General features: G+C 41.3%; 1 protein-coding gene across 8 annotated transcripts in view; it reads left to right on the forward strand.

The window, feature by feature from the left end:
- The window catches only part of CYRIA (CYFIP related Rac1 interactor A), a 425,736-nt gene that overhangs the window by 370,443 nt on the left and 41,405 nt on the right, over positions 1 to 13,888 (forward strand). For 4 of the 8 annotated variants that reach the window (XM_052664727.1, XM_052664581.1, XM_052665147.1 and 1 more), the window contains exon 1: positions 1,981 to 2,089. The exons of 3 other annotated variants lie outside the window; for them this stretch is intronic. The gene's annotated coding sequence lies outside the window, so the exon portion shown is untranslated. Of the gene's footprint in view, positions 1 to 1,980; positions 2,090 to 2,208; positions 2,350 to 13,888 lie in introns of those variants that run through there. One more of the 8 variants, XM_052665485.1, reaches the window with a different exon arrangement.

Below are 13,888 nucleotides of genomic sequence, written 5' to 3' on the forward strand. Positions count from 1 at the left end.
GATGTGGTCTTTCAAATTATGGGAGATGTTGCAATGCCAGAATCTAAAAAACCTGTAAGATTGCTGCTCTTCTACCATGTCCCAGCTGAGCCATGGATTACGGTTCCATATGCACTGCCATAACTGCAAGAAAACATGTTAAATACCTCTGAGATTTGAGTTAGCAAACAGATTTGGATGGGATTCAATGTGAGATTCAAACTCCCAAACTGTAGTGGTCTGTATGCAGGTGTCTTCAGCTAGGTATCTAAATTTCCACTGCAATGAATGTAGATTCACTTGTGCAGCAAAGTACACAGTGACTGCAGTGGGAGATTAAACACCTGCTTGACATCTAAGGCCATGTAAGTGTCTACACATCTAAATTTAGAGGCACAATTCACCTGTCTACAATGCAAGCACAAATTTAAAGCAAATTTAGGGTGATTGAGATACTGGCACAGGGTTGGTAGACATGTCTGTGGGAATCCTGCACTACTTCTGAGCAAAAGCTGGGTGTTATTTGACACATTTTGTAGAGTCCAAATGATAAGAGTTGACTTTAGGATTTCAAACCCTACCAAATATGTCCCAAGCTGAATTTGTCTCACGTCTGCACTGGGATAGTAGTTCCACACAGTTACTGTCGCATGGCTAATGCGCAAAGAGCTGATTAAACAATTAATTCCTAGCCTGTAACGTCACCGTCCAAAACTGAGAATCTGAAATCTATCACTCAGCTGCCATTCCCCCTGAAGGCTGTTCAACTTCACTCTTATGGCAGTGTGTGACGTGAAAGCTGTGCAGAGTTCCAGAATTCATTTCATCAATACATAACATACGTTTCGACAGAATTAAAAGTTGAAAAAATCTAATTCCTAAATACTACCAGAATCCAGAAACAAAATATTCTTCTGGCTAAATCCCATCAGCATTCAGTGCATACATTCTGAGAGTATATATAACATATACAAACAAAATTGGAGTATTCACCAGTGATGAGGGACAGCTTTTTTTAATAATGGCATTCAGTTAAAGATATGCCCATCATATAGCAGTCAGAACATGTGCCCCAGAAAAATAACAAAGGAAAAGGGGACACAGAGCTGCTAGCTGTGAATCCCAGGTTCCATTGTCTCCAGGCTCAAGCTGTCCACGTAAGTGTTCTTCCTGCTTGAAAGCGGAGCAATGCTTTTTACTGCTTTTACAAGCTACTTTTGAGTAGATAAAAAAATGCAAGCCAGCAGTTTAGCGCTCCACTGAGCTGGATGCTGTAGGGATAGCTGTATTAAATACATGCACTGTAGCAGAGCCTTTCCATGGACTAATTTCTGACCAGAAAATTGGGAATTTTCAGACCAAAAAAAATGCAGTTCAAAAATACCCAGATGCATACTGTGATGGTTGTGGAAGTGTTGCTGCCCAGGACACTGCTCTGGTGCAAAAGGCAGAACTGTGCCAGCAGAGCATCCTACACACCGACAGCCTCCCCACAACCTGAGCCACACCTGCTGGGTGGCACAGGCCCCAGCTTTGACACATTTCCCCAGACAGAGCACAGCTGTGAGCTCCTGGCTCCATGGCAGTGTGACACAGGCATTGTGGTCAGCGTTTGGCTTCTCACGTTTACAGAGCTCAGCAGCACAAGCCTTGGTGTGAACAAATAACCTGCTATTTCTGTGCTGTACTCCCAACGCTGTTACTCGCAGGCTGTTTTTGGTTTCTTTCTTCCTGTAAATGACTCAGACTGGCTTTTGGGGAAGGGGGAAACCAAGCACCGAAACACTCTCACAGCTTTAACCTTACTTAACCCTCCCAGAAGCAAGAGGAAGTACAAAGCATTTTCACGAGCTGCGAACGGGCTCAGATCTGCTTTTGACATCTTGAGGAAGTACTGACTTGTGTGAAGCCAAAAAAAAAAAAAAAAAAAAAAAAAGAATATTTGCAGCCCTGCTGAACTCAAGCATTCACACACTGAAAGAGAGCCCACAAAGGGGAAAGGAGATATGGGTGAAAGCCGCCTCAGCGACAACATAGGTGACACGGCGGCGAGCGCCTGAGGCAAGGCGGGCACGCTGGGCCCTGCGTGTGGAGGAACGGCTGCGCAGAGGTGCGGTACCCTGCGCGTTTCAGCCCCCAGGCCCCGTCGTCCTCCCGCGCGCCTCGCCTCCCTCGGCAGCAGGAGGCGGGTCCGGGGTGAGCCGCGCCCGCCCGGGGCCGACAGCTGGCGGGAGCCGTACGCAGCCACCGCGGGGCGGGCCTCCGAGTGCGGCGCTGGGCCGGGCAGGGCTGGGCCGCGCCGCGGCTGTCTGTGAGGCGCGGGGGATGGACGAGGGTCACCGCGGCGGGCACGGGCGACGGGCGGCTCAGGTAAGCCGGGTCTCCTCGTCTCCCGGCCGCCGGTGGGGGCTGAGGCGGCGTTCTCGGGTGGGAAGAAGCTCCCCTTGCTGGGAGGGGAGCGGGGAGCCCCGCAGCCCCCGCGTTATTTTGATCTCCGCTCGGGTGTTGCCTTCCCCGGAGGGCTGCAGGGGGAAGCTGCCGCCTTTGTGCCTTCTTCTCAGCCCAGCCCTGGGCCCGCGGCCGTCCCTCTCCCTCCCTCTCCCCCCGTCCTTCCCCGGAGGGCTGTCCGGACGGTCCCGGGGGACGACGGCGATGCCGGGGGAAGCGGCCAACTGTTGCCTCGGAACGCGCCGCTTCGCTGCCAGCTCGGGCAGCGGGACCGGCTGGGGAGGTGAGGGGCGGGCGGGCTCTCCTCTTATTTTTGAGGCGCTCCGTCCGCAGAGCATCCGCGGTTCCATCGCTGCACACGGGCTGGGCCGGGCTGCGGCACCTGGCCGCGGACAGAAGGCAGCGAACCGGGTGCTGGGCTGTGACGGGGACTCGGAAGGCGGACGGAACGAAAAGGTCGCGGAGCTCCGCTGCCTGCGCTGCAGATGGGGGCAGGGGGCTCGCACGCCCAACTTGGGCTGTGCTGAAAACTTTCTGCGGCGGCTGCTGGCCGTGCCGGGAGCACGGCTTACTGGATGCTCCGTTTCGAGAGCTAGACGTGAGAACGGAGGAAAATCACGTTCTGTAATGTGCTGCTCATCGTACGAATCGCTGTCAGTGCTGTGTTATGCTGAGCAGATACCGCGCTTGCATTTCTTCATCCCTAATTTAATTTCAAGACAGTGTAGCTTTAATTTTATTGCTCTGGGTTGTGTTACAGTAAGGCCCTGGTAATATATGATGCCAATGGATAAAACCAAACATTCCATAATGCGAGAAATGCGGAAAGAACTTCACATCCTTCTAGTGCCGTTGCTGAGGGCAGCTCAGCCTGCTTCCCAACCTGTTTCTGGTAGCTCTCCATTTCTATACAGACCATGTTTGTGCTTGGTTGTTGTTTACCAGCTCCTAAAGGCAGTGCGTGTGTGGAAAGGATAAATGGGGACAGGGGTGTTTTTGCTTTGCATTTCTTCTCCTCGCCATCTGCAAGGTCAGGAGAAAAAAAAAAAAACCTGAAAATGACTTTGACTGTGAGCTCTGCTTAGGTGGGGAGAGATGGAATGAGATGCACTTGTGACAAGAGGTTGCCTTGTGGGCAGAGTACCCTGCACGTCCAGCACTGGTATATGAAAATATCCCAACTCACACTGCACAGAGAAGAACTAAGATAATATTTACCTTTTCTCAATATGCTGTCTTTTATATCTTTGTAACGTATATACGAACAGCAGAACAGCATGCTGTTTTTTTTTTTTTTTTTAGGGAATAAACTTGGCAGTTTCTTATGTTGGATCCTGCTTTCTTGTAAGCCACCACCCCCTCACCAGGCCCAAAATAAAAACATGTCATAAAGTGCTAGAGCTCCTCAATTTCACTCTCCTAGAGTAGATTTTAAGAATGTCTTAATGAAATGAAATTACAGATAATGGGATTAGCATGAAAGGCTTGACTTAAGTTTATGAAGAGCATAAGGTAACGGCTAAGAATGAAATTCCTCAGCTGCATGTTGAACACCGTAGTGTAGTGTACCTGAATGTTAAGGTTTCACTGAGATGTAAACTATAGCAAGCATAATAGAGGCTCTCTGGATTATTTGCATGGTTTCTTAATGACTGTCCAAAATTTTATTGTATTCTGCTCTTTACTTTTCACTGTCCCCACGTACTGTTTATGCAGTCGCATATGCCTGTGAACTTCTTTATTAAAAACAAAAAATAAGCAAACCACAAGTAATTAAGAAGACAATGTATGCCAGTAATTAGAATGAAAAATACTTGATTAATTCACAAAGGAAAATGGTGAAGTTCTTGGATACTACTTCATAGTTACTGTCAGCAGATGCCATTTTGCCATAACAGTGAGTCTGTTAGTGTATTTTATAGTACTGGGAAGGTAATTCATTGTTTATATGCTTAGTTTGTCTTCATAACATTGTTTTTAACACAGTTTTGTTAGGTTAAAATATGTTGTCCTCAGCAGCTTGGTAGTCTCATAAAGATGTCAAAGGTTTGCATGCGTAGTATGTTGCTGATTTCTACAGGTTATGTGTTAAACAAAATTAGTGGTTAAAAATGTATATAAAAATAGACATAATCTAGATGAATAACAGTTCTAATACTCTATCAGAAACCATGTTGTATAGGTGTACAGGCACTTTAAGTAAGACTTCTTTAATTGATTTTATATATATATATTTCCAAATACCATCTTGTTTGGAATTTTTAGGGAAAATGGAAAATGGTTTTGTGGAATCACTGGCATTGTTTAGTACCAGATGCATGATGCACATCGGAGAACATGAACTTGATCGTTCAGTTCACATTTTATACAGAACAGAAAAATAATGTTTTAAATCCAGAACTTGTATGCAATCCAGACATCATTGAGTCTTCTGTTAAATCTCTGGAAACAGACTTAGTATGTCACTGTGAGCTGTGGTATCAATGGACAGAGGAATATGTGCAGTAATAATGCATACAAATTTGAGGGAGCCAAAACCTCATAGTGTTTCCAGTGTAATGAATTCAGTATGTATTTGGATCTGTTTCAGTGTTATCAATCATTCTTTTAGCAGTGCTTTCTACTTACATTATCTATGAATGCAAAACAGTAGCATTAAATCAGGGAAAACAGTTTGAGAGGCATGAATTAAAATATTTAATATATGGGACAGCTTGTGAGTTGCAAAAAATACGGTCATAAATTTGAATTTTGCTGTTTAAATTGAAACTGGAATAGGAGCTGCTAGGCATTCACGTATGAATGATGATTAAAGCACTGCAAGTGATGTGAGATGTATAGGTCTTAATTCATGCGAAGCACTGATTTTACCATTCTTCTGTTTTCACAGGACTCCAATCCATACTTGCAATTAAAATGAAAAACATGTGCCTTATTTTTCTGTCCTCGTATACCATCTGATAAAGATTGATGATTTGGTAGCAGTCATTGCTTGTATGGCAAAAATATCAGAAATAGGACAAATTGTAAGATGGATACGAGCTGGGAGGAGGAGGGTACTGAGACACTGATATTTAAAAGATCTGTATTATTAAGGATTTTAAATGTTTAGAAATGTTCTCATGAGCAATATCTTCACATTTCCAGACTTACCTCCATTCAATAATACTTATTTTTGCAAGCCAACAGCTGAAATATTCTAGTCTAATTGACAAGCCTGTCAATAGAGGGCATAACCAGTGCTCTGTGCAAACTTTCTGTGAATCTTAGACTTTTTTTTTTTTTTTTTTCCTGTTCATTATTTTGTTTCTGAAGGGCTGTTTGGAGTGGCAATGACTTTTAAGAGCTTAGGTTGGGTAAATGGCACAGCAAAAAATGGAGCTAAAGCCTGAACCTATTTTCAATAAATCTTTGTAAGAAATTTGTGCATCTTGAAAAATGTAAGCAATTCATTTTGAAGGATCCATTAGCAATGCAACATGTGGTGTTATTTATGCCTCCCACAAATGCCACTCTGGTTTTGTCAGTCTTGAGTTTATAAATGTAACCCCTAAGTTTACAGTCCTCACATCTGTTGAACAGCATCAGTGTATCGTGAGAGTTGTCATATGTGGACTACATGATGAAATCACATATGTGATATGTGAACAAATATGTTCTATGATACTGGGACCTGGCGTTTGGTCCCCTATTTATCTGTGGTGAGCTCTGAAAGACTGAGTCATAGCTGGGTGCTGAAGTTTGCACGCTTTAATAATGCTGTGGAGGTGGTTTGGTGTTTGGGGATATGTAGCCCTGCGCTGATTTATTTTTTTTTAGGTAACAGCAATCCTGTACTGTCCTATAGAACTCTGGTACACGCACATTCAAGTTGTTATTAGAAGCTTTTAAATATAAATATATGTATAATTTATGGAATTTTGGAGGGAAAGTCTTTCTTCTTGAATTACAACTTGAATTCATAAATTATTTGAGTGGCCTGTTTTACAATTAGATGCCTTAAAGCTGGTGATGGTGTTCTTAAAACTCCTGTGTGATAGCACTCTGCTGTCTGTATTTTTTTTTTTCTGTAGAAAAAATGAGAAACATGGAACTTCATTTGTGCATCCGTTCAGCACCGTTACCGCCAGGACTGTTCTGGAGAATTCTATCTCTCTTGCACCTGACTGTTTTTGGCACCTGCAGACAGGAGTGTTCCCACTGGATTTGAAAGCCTTGTTTGGCTAAGAAATAAATAAGAAGTGCAAACTATTTATTTAAAGTAAAGGAAGAAGAATTTGCAGTGACTTTTCTCTCTTCTCTCCTCTCATTATTTTCGTTGATGCATGAGGTGCATCAATTAACTATGAGGTGCAAGCTTGTTTCTATGTCCCATTTTCAACTTGAAGTAAGTTAAGCTCACAGCTCTGTCTTCCCAGAAGAGTACAGCAGACAACATCTCATAAACTGTTCTGTAGTGGTAAGAAACCTTTATTTCACATGCAGTGGTGTTAATTAGGCCACAGGAAGGGTGACATGTCCTGTGATCAAGGCATTCATCTGAGGTGAGGGAAATCTGATTTTCATGGGTTTTTCGTTCTTTGATCCAGGAAATACTCAATTTCATACCATCAGTGGGTGTAGCCTAGAAAAGACAGTGGTCTGTTGGCTCTGCCCTGGCATGTGGACGTGTGACTGTGAGCCAGCCTTGTAGCCCCGAGACCACTTACCACCTGGTGCTTTTACTTCCTTCATGGTTGCTTTGCTGATGTTCTTAAATTGCTCTATGGTGCTCCAGGGTGTGCTCTTGCCTTCTCATCTGAAACTTCAGAATTATCTGACTCCTTCTCTCATAAGTTTATGAAAGGGATGACTTTCTGTTTTACTCCAGGAGAGGCTTGAAGGTTTTAAAACCTTTTTTTAATAACATAACATACCTCTTGAGCTTCCAAGTGTAAACTGCAGGCTTCTCAACTTTGTTTCCTGTTGGGTTAGAGGGCTTCCTGCTTACCATCCCAGTTACTTAAAGTTCATAACTGAAATTGCTGTAGCCATGATTAGAATTCTCATGAGAGTCCATTTTTGTGCTTCTATTCTCATATTAACTAGTAAATCTAAAAAAAGCTTAGATTTTGGAGAAGATAAAGTCCAGAATTTGGCATGTATGCTGTGATTACCTTCCAAAAATAGTCGTTATTTTGGAGTTAGGACATGATTTGAACATAGTTTGATTCAGTTGCCTGACACAATCGTCTGAGATGCTTTATGATGTCCACTGTATCCTTGGGTAGAAGGTTCAAGAAGTAGAAAAAAACCACGTCCTGCTTGGTGTAAGGTCTGCTGGGCAGCTTGGATGTTATATATAAAGTTGATGCTGAGGATATTTCATTTAGCACTTGTTACCTACACAGCTGAACTGAGCCCAGAGTGTAGAATCATAGCATCTCAAAAACCATGTAGTTACAAACTCTAAAGACTGCTGTGTGCTAAGATTACTCTTTTATAGGCTGAATGTGTTTACATTGGGAAGTAGTGGGAAGGGATGCTTTTCTTGTTTTTCGAAGTCACTTCAAAGAAAACTTACTTTCTGTTTTCCTTATTGCGTGTGTGTTTGGTAAACAGCCTAATCATTCTCATTTTCATTTTGCAGCAACCCCACATTAAGTCTGGGAGGCTAGCTTGAGTTAATAGCTTTCTGAGAAGGGAGCAGAAAGTATGTCTTCTGGTTTCTCTTATGCATATTAATAGTGGGGAGCTGTGGGGCAAAACTTTATTACTATCAGCTGTTGGCTGATAGGAAAATGCTGAGTGGTGGTACCATTATGGAGCTGATCCTCTCTCATGTCAATTGATTCCAGAATTGTATTTAAACAGCCATTGTAAGAGATGTGCAGTGGTATTTATCATTTGGTTTGTTATTTGGTACAGATGATTTGCTGTTCCTAATTTTTTGGAGGTTTTCTGCTTTGGGATTTGGGGAGGGAAAAGATTTATTATAATAATTCTCAGTTGTGCAAACCTGTTTAGGTTGTAGAAGACTAGATTGTTGAATTTGTTGTGCTTCATTTCCGTGGCGAATCCGATTTTGTATCAGTTGCGCTTCCTCCCACCCACATATACATAGTCTGACTTCTTGTACTGCACTGTTTGACAAGTTCACAGTGCTTTACTCAGAGGATCACCTGTAGACTGCTGGTGACGCCTTTAGTTAAAGATTTCATTATGAATATGTGCATCTTTGGAAGTTTCTGGAAGCAAGACTTTAGCCATGTTCCTAACAACTGATTGGCAGGGGAGGAAATGGGAACTGGCATTTTGCAACCATTTTTCCTGTATTTTTATTATTAAAGCATAAATACCCTGTAGGACTGGAGCACTTCCCTCATCCTCTCAAAATACTATAATAAAGCAGAGCTCTGTAATATCAATTACTGCGGGGACGGTTTGTGATTCCAAATGAGAGCATGACTGGGAAGCTGGAAAATGAGTCTCTCAAAATGTGTTTCGTGCTCTGAATACGTGAGAGGTCTTGTTGGAGTGCAGTGCTGAGGGTTTATATTTTTAATTAGAGAAGATGTTACGAAACAGTAAGTGGATTTTTTTTATCAACGCTTTTTGTACTCAAGAGGAAAATAGAAAGTGTTTCCTAATTTTGAATATTCTGGGGTATTGCTGCCTGTAGAACAGATTTGTATCTCTGCAATTAGTTAGGCATAGTATTTTAAATTTTGTATCTAAAAGACATGGAGAGAACATGCATGTGATAGGCCTTAGAAGTACGGATAATGTTTTTGCCCATGTTTATACCGTGAGACAAAATTGATTGTGGTCTGACTACTTAGGCCTTTGTTTTTCTGTGGTTTTGATTCATTGCAGCACAGACAGTATCATGTTGTCCTTTACTGAACTAAAAGTAAATCTGCCTTAAAAATCCCCTTTTGTTCTGCTGCTGAGGAACACTGTGGGCTGCCAAATCCTGGCGTCTGACTCACCACAATCGTAATAAAGTGTTTGTACTTCTGCAACTGCAGTTATTCTGTGTTTTCTAATAAGGCAAAGGGACACCTACACGTTAAAATACTACTTTTTAAAAATACATGCCTTGTTTATACTGAAAGAGCATTTCATCAGAAAATGACTAAGTACCTACTAGTGATACTTAAAAGCTTCCCAAGAGTAAGTAATAATCTTTAACAATAACCAAGATATATTTACATTTTTAACAAATTTCATTTTCCATGTAATAGCAGTGATAGACTGTTTTGTCAGTGAACTTCATGGACTTGGGAAAAAAAAAAAAAAAAAAAGCAGGATAATTTTAATTTTTGGCCATCTGATCTGACCAGATAGTGATCTGATAACTGGGAAGACTATTTCCTTCCTTCAAAAAGAAAAAAAAAAAAAAAAGAAAAAAAGAAGAAAAAAAAAACAAAAACACCTTGTGGACAGAGACTGACCTGGCCAGTGCTTATCTATGTTATTAATTTCTGGTGCGTGGGCTGCAACCCAGCAAGCGTAACTGTGTAATTGAGTTCAGTTGTTTGCAGGATGAGTTCCAAGAAAAGCAGTCAAATAAAACATGGAATGATTTCTCATCAGCTGAGAAAAAGAAGGTGGTTCTGAGTCAATGACAGGTACGTGTGAGGCTGCCAAATTAAGTACCTGATTGCACAGAGCGTATCTGCTACCCAGCTGGCCTGGGTGATGCACCCAGCTGCCTGTTGTTGGAGAGGAAATGGGAATTACTACAGCTTCTTGATCTCATTACCTGTATGTGGTGAGGAAATGTGCTTTCTTATTTCTCGATTCTTCAGCTTTTTGTAATTAGGAGTCCTCTCTTACAATTCAAAATTTTAGCTGTTTTGATTAGCAGTGATATTTTTTTTCGTATTGATAGAAGACCAATGTTGGGTTTTTTGTTTTTTGGGTGGTTTTTTTTTTTTTGCCTTTTTGCTTGATTAATAAGGAGTGTTGTATGTTACCTTTTCTGAGTTTTCTGCTAATGATATTTCAACAGTTTACTTGAAAAGGCCAAACTGCATCACGTCATTTGTATCTTTCTCCACCTCTGCCCTCTACACCCATGTTTGGTGCTGAACAAAAAATAAAGTGCACAAAACTGGGAGTGGGTGCTGGGCACAAGGCAGGGTACAAAGCACAGAGAAATATATGAGTAGAAAATACGATAGTTCACAGGAATGCATTTTAATTGCTGCTCTGAGTCATACTATCACTACAGCTGTTTCGGAAAGAAGACATTCATATGCTAATGATAGGACATTCACACGAGGAAAGATGACGTTTGATAAGCAAACACAAATATATTACACAACTCTCTCTTAGTGTTTAGTACATTCTCTGGTTCAGTAAGCATGAAATATTCTATGATGTAATTATGTATGCCTTAGGTAAATGGCAGTTGGTTCATGGCATGCTTCTTTCAGGGTAAATATTCTTAATTCACTTTGGTAGGGAAGGAGTGAGTAGCACTGAGCTTCTCGGTTCATGTGGCCACTCAGTCCTGCTTGTGGAGCTGACTTCCTTTCTCCTTTTATTTATTTATTTATTTATTTATTTTCCTCCCATAAAAGGAGAAAAGTGCTGCCATATGACTTGCTTCAGAGAGGATCACAGAAGGAGGAGCTGGGGGGAGATTATTCAGGTAGCTTTGTTTCTTGCACTGTTTCACATGCTGTTGGACATTCTGCTTTCCATGTTTAATTTCATATAACTGTCAGAGTACGTGGTAGTGTTCCCTTCAACTGACACTGAAATAAAACATTTCATTCTTAGAATTACTTTTTTGGTGTTTCTTTTTTGCTTTGTTTTTTATGTGTGTGTGCTACACGGGTGAGAGATTCTAAAGGGAGGCTGAATATAAATGTATTTAGAATGAAGAAGGAAAAAAAAAAAAAAAAAAAACCCACATTTCTCTGGGATTAGGCTGTCCTCCAAACCTGCAGAAATGTTCCTTTCCTGCTGGTGATTAGAAGAATGACTGTGCGGTATTCTCCCATCTTGTGCCAGTGACTGTAGACAGGCATGCCTAAGTTTACTGCTTAATTTTGTACTGTTAAAAGTTCATTTTCCATTCACAAGAGAACAGAATATTCAGGGGATTCACTGAAGACTTGCCCAGAACTGAAATCTGGAAGTCTCAGTGCTTTTCCAGGACTGGAGGTCTTGCACCCACTTACTCTGGGATCTTACAGTAACTTTCAGCAAGTGTTTTCTTTGTGACGCTTTCTAACAGAAAGTATCATCCTCACATTGAGGGCAACGTTGTCGCCACAGGATGAAGACAAATAGCTCTAAAGTGCCACCAAAATTCTGCCCTGGTTTACCAGGTAGTGTTTGGTTTTTTTATGTTTCAGTATCTAAGTGTACAGCCAGAACCAGTCTTAATCTGTCAACTGCAGCCATGCTCCCTGCTGATCTCCTCAATGTACTTTCAAAGCCATCTCCAAGTCAATCCATAGTATTGATTTAATTTGGTTCCAGCCAGTTGTACATTCCCTTTACTTGCTGATGCTTTGAACCAATTTGACTAGGAAGCATCTAAATCAGCCTCTATCTTCAAGCTCAGTCTAATGCAACATGTTTAATTAGAAAAGACAGCAGGATGGATCTACCTGTGGAAACCAAAATAGTCTTTTCTTTCACAGCTGTGAAATTAAAGCTCTTTGAACTAAACGTTTACTTTTTTATGGAACAAAAACTTTTTTCAGGGAGTCTAAAGGCAACTGGAGAGAAGTAGTTACTGGTATTGAGAAGTTTTTTCATAGCTTTGTCTTTTTTCTAATGTCACTGTAGGTATTCTGGACTGCATGTCAGAGAAAGAGAAAAACGGCCTAGTGATTTTGGAGTTAAAATCCATCTTTCTGACAAGATGGTTTAATACATTTTTTTTCCACATCAGAACTAGGATTTAGGCCAAAATCTGTGAGAAACAGATGCTTTCTTCATGACAGCAGTGCAATTGTCACTGAGATTTAATGAGTTTGTTACTTCACTTACATGGTGTGGCTTTTGTTGTGTTTTAGGTTTTTTGATCGTTTCTTCTGGAAGATCTGATAGTTTTCTGGTTAATTGGAGTAATGATCTTTGTGTACGTGCTCATAGAATTTGCTGCTGTCAGTGCTGGGGTAGATGAGGCATCTCTTCTCTCTCTTTGTAAGACAGAAGTACCTGTAGCTCAAGGTTCTACAATTAAAGTACTCCCAGGTAAATGGGCATAGAGGAGTTCGTTGTCTGGAACAGTTACACTGGGTAGAGAATGAGAATAACTGTCAGAACTTACTGAACTGGATTGGCAGCCAGTGGTCCAATGAGTATCAACATTGGGATAGGTTTCACAGCATAATAGGCAATTTTGACGGTGCTGCTACATTTTAAGGCAATTTCAAGGTAAGCAGAGCTGAGACCAGGAGAAGCACAGACTGGGGTAATTAATAGGTATGCAGTTATGAAAGATATGCACGTTTTTGCACTCACAGTAATTTTTCATTATCTTGTGTCACTGGGTAATGTGGCTTACATCTATGCAAAGTTTAAAACACACTCATTCTTCCTCACTATAACAGTTGCGTCCACTTTGTGCCAGAGTAGTAAGCATTTCCCTTTGGAAAAATGTTACATGCTTTTGTTGTGTTCACAAGGACTGTTGCTTGTGTTACTTTATATTTTAATTAAATCTAAATGCTTTTGATTTGCATTTGCATGAGAAATAACACATTCTGGGTTTCTGATTTAGAATAAATCTGTGAAGATACCAGCAAGTCTATGAATTAATGAAAAAAGCACAGCAGATTATTTCATGAAACACTAACCTTGCAAAGTGTATGTCTTGTTTCCTTGACCACCAGGCACGGACTTGCAGGTCAAGGTTGGAGAAGCAGAGTCCCAGCTGCTGCACGTTGGCTAATTGTCAGCAGAGCTGTGCCCACTTTGTGCTAGCTGACGGGCTGGACCAGTACTCTGCTGGCAGATTTCCAGGCTTGCTAAAAGGAAGAAGTTACATGCTCATCTTCAGTCTTACCTGAACATAAATAAATTCAAAATGTAGAGAGTGCTAATTTTCACCTGCACTGCACATAATACACCTGGAAACAAATAGTCTACTATTTTATGTGTATTTCTTCATTTGAAAATACATTTGAAAACAGCAGCCTAGGTGAAGGTGTGATATTAGAACTAGAAGCCATCATGCCTGGAGAAGGTGACCTGTTGATTCTGAAGTACATTGGCAACTTATGGAATTAAATTCCAAAATGAAGTTCTCCAGGAACAACTGGGAACTATAATCATGATACATGTTTATAGTGGGATCTAAACAAGGAGTGGATATGGCATGTGCCTGTTTGTACTGCTAAAATTTAATACTGATCCTGACACACTTTTGTCCTTTGCCAACTAACACTCTCCCACATCGTGCCCAAGCATAGTTCTGGGGTTAGTATAGACAGTGGACCATTTCCAGAAA

Source organism: Tympanuchus pallidicinctus, unplaced genomic scaffold (genome assembly GCF_026119805.1).
Source record: "Tympanuchus pallidicinctus isolate F22 unplaced genomic scaffold, pur_lepc_1.0 scaffold1, whole genome shotgun sequence".
Taxonomy (NCBI): domain Eukaryota; kingdom Metazoa; phylum Chordata; class Aves; order Galliformes; family Phasianidae; genus Tympanuchus; species Tympanuchus pallidicinctus.